The sequence below is a fragment of the Triticum aestivum genome, chromosome 2D (genome assembly GCF_018294505.1).
Source record: "Triticum aestivum cultivar Chinese Spring chromosome 2D, IWGSC CS RefSeq v2.1, whole genome shotgun sequence".
In the NCBI taxonomy this organism is placed as follows: domain Eukaryota; kingdom Viridiplantae; phylum Streptophyta; class Magnoliopsida; order Poales; family Poaceae; genus Triticum; species Triticum aestivum.
This window is the reverse complement of record NC_057799.1, coordinates 61,411,470-61,416,894: the sequence shown is the minus strand read 5'-3', so window position 1 is coordinate 61,416,894 and position 5,425 is coordinate 61,411,470.

Below are 5,425 nucleotides of genomic sequence, written 5' to 3'. Positions count from 1 at the left end.
AGACTTCATATCTCTCGACTCGGGCATGAGCTTGGAAAACCATTTTCAGCTCTTCGAACATCTCATATGCTCCGTGTTGCTCAAAACGCTTTTGGAGCCCCGGTTCTAAGCTGTAAAGCATGCCGCACTGAACGAGGGAGTAATCATTAGCACGCTGCTGCCAAGCGTTCATAACGTCTTGGTTCTCTGGGATGGGTGCGTCACCTAGCGGTGCTTCTAGGACATAATCTTTCTTGGCAGCCATGAGGATGATCCTCAGGTTCCGGACCCAGTCCGTATAGTTGCTGCCATCATCTTTCAGCTTGGTTTTCTCTAGGAACGCGTTGAAGTTGAGGGCAACATTAGCGTGGGCCATTTAATCTACAAGACATATTGTAAAGATTTTAGACTAAGTTCATGATAATTAAGTTCATCTAATCAAATTATTCAATGAACTCCCACTCAGATAGACATCCCTCTAGTCATCTAAGTGAAACATGATCCGAGTCAACTAGGCCGTGTCCGATCATCACGTGAGACAGACTAGTCAACATCGGTGAACATCTTCATGTTGATCGTATCTTCTATACGACTCATGCTCGACCTTTCGGTCTTCCGTGTTCCGAGGCCATGTCTGTACATGCTAGGCTCGTCAAGTCAACCTAAGTGTATTGCGTGTGTAAATCTGGCTTACACCCATTGTATTCGAATGTTAGAATCTATCACACCCGATCATCACGTGGTGCTTCGAAACAACGAACCTTCGCAACGGTGCACAGTTAGGGGGAACACTTTCTTGAAATTATTGCGAGGGATCATCTTATTTAAGCTACCGTCGTTTTAAGAAAATAAGATGTAAAACATGATAAACATCACATGCAATCAAATAGTGACATGATATGGCCAATATCATTTTGCTCCTTTGATCTCCATCTTCGGGGTGCCATGATCATCTTCGTCACCGGCATGACACCATGATCTCCATCATCATGATCTCCATCATCGTGTCTTCATGAAGTTGTCACGCCAACGATTACTTCTACTTCTATGGCTAACGTGTTTAGCAATAAAGTAAAGTAATTTACATGGCGTTATTCAATGACACGCAGGTCATACAAAAAATAAAGACAACTCCTATGGCTCCTGCCGGTTGTCATACTCATCGACATGCAAGTCGTGATTCCTATTACAAGAACATGATCAATCTCATACATCACATATATTTCATTCATCACATCCTTTTGGCCATATCACATCACACGGCATATGCTGCAAAAACAAGTTAGACGTCCTCTAATTGTTGTTGCAAGTTTTTACGTGGCTTCTATAGGTTTCTAGCAAGAACGTTTCTTACCTACGTAAAACCACAACGTGATATGCCACTTTCTATTTACCCTTCATAAGGACCCTTTTCATCGAATCCGATCCGACTAAAGTGGGAGAGAGAGACACCCGCTAGCCACCTTATGCAACTAGTGCATGTCAGTCGGTGGAACCTGTCTCACGTAAGCGTACGTGTAAGGTCGGTCCGGGCCGCTTCATCCCACGATGCCGCCGAAACAAGATAAGACTAGTAGTGGCAAGAAAATTGACAACATCTATGGCAACAACAACTTTGTGTTCTACTCGTGCATAGAAACTACGCATAGACCTAGCTCATGATGCCACTGTTGGAGATCGTAGCAGAAATTAAAAAATTTCTACGCATCACCAAGATCAATCTATGGAGTCATCTAGCAACGAGAGAGAGGAGTGCACCTACATACCCTTGTAGATCGCGAGCGGAAGTGTTCAAGTGAACGGGGTTGATGGAGTCGTACTCGTCGTGATCCAAATCACCGATGACCGAGCGCCGAACGGACGGCACCTCCGCGTTCAACACACGTACGGTTGGGGAAGACGTATCCTCCTTCTTGATCCAGCAAGGGGGAAGGAGAGGTTGATGGAGATCCAGCAGCACGACGGCGTGGTGGTGGAAGCAGCGGGGATCTCGGCAGGGCTTCGCCAAGCTCAGCGAGAAGGAGAGGTGTCACGGGAGGGAGAGGGAGGCGCCAGGGCTTGGGTTTGATGCTCCCATGTGCCTACCCACTATATATAGGGGTGGAGGGGGCTGGTTTCTTGCCCTCCAAGTCCATTGGGGCGTTGGCAAAGGTGGGGGAAAGAAATCCCATCGTTTCCCTTCCCCACCGATTGTTATCCCCTTTTTTTAGGGATCTTGATCTTATCCCTTCGGGATATGATCTTATTCCTTCTAAGGTGGGATCTTGGTGCGCCTTGACCAGGGGTGTGGGGCCTTGCCCCCACTACCCACGTTCATGTGGGTCCCCCCATGCAGGTGGGCCCCACTTCGGAACCTTCTAGAACCTTCCCGGTACAACACCGAAAAATCCCGAACATTTTCCGGTGGCCAAAATAGGACTTCCCATATATAGATCTTTACCTCCGGACCATTCCGGAACTCCTCGTGATGTCCGGGATCTCATCCGGGACTCCGAAAAACTTTCGGTTAACCGCATACTAATATCTCTACAACTCTAGCGTCACCGAACCTTAAGTGTGTAGACCCTACGGGTTCGGGAGACATGTAGACATGACCGAGACATTTCTCCGGTCAATAACCAACAGTGGGATATGGATACCCATGTTGGCTCCCACATGCTCCACGATGATCTCATCGGATGAACCACGATGTCGAGGATTCAATCAATCCCGTATACAATTCCCTTTGTCAATCGGTACGTTACTTACCCGAGATTCGATCGTCGGTATCCCAATACCTTGTTCAATCTCGTTACCGGCAAGTCACTTTACTCGTACCATAATGCATGATCCCGTGACCAAACACTTGGTCACATTGAGCTCATTATGATGATGCATTACCGAGTGGGCCCAGAGATACCTCTCCGTCATACGGAGTGACAAATCCCAGTCTCGATTCGTGCCAACCCAACAGACACTTCCGGAGATACCCGTAGTGCACCTTTATAGCCACCCAGTTACGTTGTGATGTTTGGCACACCCAAAGCACTCCTATGGTATCTGGGAGTTGCACAATCTCATGGTCTAAGGAAATGATACTTGACATTTGGAAAAGCTCTAGCAAACGAACTACACGATCTTGTGCTACGCTTAGGATTGGGTCTTGTCCATCACATAATTCTCCTAATGATGTGATCCCGTTATCAATGACATCCAATGTCCATAGTCAGGAAACCTTGACTATCTGTTGATCAACGAGCTAGTCAACTAGAGGCTCACTAGGGACATGTTGTGGTCTATGTATTCACACATGTATTACGATTTTCGGATACACAATTATAGCATGAACAATAGACAATTATCATGAACAAGGAAATATAATAATAACCATTTTATTATTGCCTCTAGGGCATATTTCCAACACTGTAGACCTTTCCACCTCATGTGTGCCACTGTGGCAACCCCTTTTGACTATAAAAGGAAGCCCATGGCATACTGGAGAGGGATTCAGCTCTTTTGGGCAAGTTACACCCCGTAGCTAGCTCAAGAACACAAGAACACTCAATACATCCACCAAAGTAGGACTAGGGTATTAGGCATCCTCGTGGCCCGAACGATCCGTGTGCTTCTTGTTAGACCTGCTCTTCTCACGACCCCGCGCCCGCCAACCGTAGAAGGGATTCCAGTGATCCCATAGGTGTCGGTTCCCACCGACAACTAGTGAAACCTATGCCCCCCGGGTCTATTCTATATCATATAACTTTCCGATCTACTTTTATTTTGCAATCCTTACTTTTAATCTTTATCATAAAAATACCAAAATATTATCTTATCATCTCTATCAGATCTCACTTTTGCAAGTGGGCGTGAAGGGATTGACAACCCCTTTATCGTGTTGGTTACAAGGTTCTTATTTGTTTTTGTAGGTACGAGGGACTCGCGCGTGGTCTCCTACTGGATTGATACCTTGGTTCTCAAAAACCGAGGGAAATACTTACGCTACTTTGCTGCATCAGCCTTTCCTCTTCAAGGGAAAACCAACGCAGTGCTCAAGAGGAAGCACGCACCGATCACGGGGGTGAGTTCAACTCCTCGAGCCTCGATGAGTTCTTTGCAGAATTGGGGGTGCACCGATCGCTCACCGTCCCCTACATGCCGCAACAGAATGGGGTGGTGGAGCGGCACAACCAGACGATCGTCGGTATGGCGCGGTGCCTGCTCAAGGCCAAGGGCGTCCCATCACAGTGAAGGAAATATGCCCTAGAGGCAATAATAAAGTTGTTATTTATATTTCCTTATATCATGATAAATGTTTATTATCCATGCTAGAATTGTATTAACCAGAAACTTGATACATGTGTGGATACATAGGCAATACACCGTGTCCCTAGTAAGCCTCTACTAGACTAGCTCGTTAATCAAAGATGGTTAAGTTTCCTAGCCATAGACATGTGTTGTCATTTGATGAACGGGATCACATCATTAGGAGAATGATGTGATGGACAAGACCCATCCGTTAGCTTAGCATTATGATCGTTAAGTTTTATTGCTATTGCTTTCTTCATGACTTATACATATTCCTCTAACTATGAGATTATGCGACTCCCAAATACCGGAGAACACCTTGTGTGCTATCAAACGTCAGAACGTAACTGGGTGATTATAAAGATGCTCTACAGGTGTCTCCGTAGGTGTTTGTTGGGTTGGCATAGATCAAGATTAGGATTTGTCACTCCATGTATCGGAGAGGTATCTCTGGGCCCTCTCGGTATTGCACATCACTATAAGCCCTGCAAGCAATGTGACTAATAAGTTAGTTGCGGGATGATGCATTACGTAACAAGTAAAGAGACTTGCCGGTAAGGAGATTGAACTAGGTATGGTGATACCGACGATCGAATCTCGGGCAAGTAACATACCGATGACAAAGGGAACGACGTATGTTGTTCTGCAGTTTGATCGATAAAGATTTTCGAAGAATATGTAGGAGCCAATATGAGCATCCAGGTTCCGCTATTGGTTATTGACCAGAGATGTGTCTTGGTCATGTCTACATAGTTCTCGAACCCGTAGGGTCCGCACGCTTAACGTTCGATGACGATTTGTATTATGAGTTATGTGATTTGATGACCGAAGTTTGTTCGGAGTCCCGAATGAGATCATGGACATGACGAGGAGTCTCAAAATGGTCGAGACATAAAGATTCATATATTGGATGATGTTATTCGGACACCGGATGAGTGCCGGGGGTTATCGGATAAATATCGGAGTGCGAGAGGGTTATCGGAACCCCCCGGGGGAACTAATGGGCCTCTATGGGCCTTAGTGGGAAGAGAGGAAGGGCCAGGAGGGTCTGGCCGTGCCCCCATCGTGTCCAAATTGGACTAGGGGAAGGGGGCGGCGCCCCCCTTTCCTTCCCTTCCCCCTCTTCCTTCCTTCTCCCCCTCTCCCTTAGGTGGAAACCTAC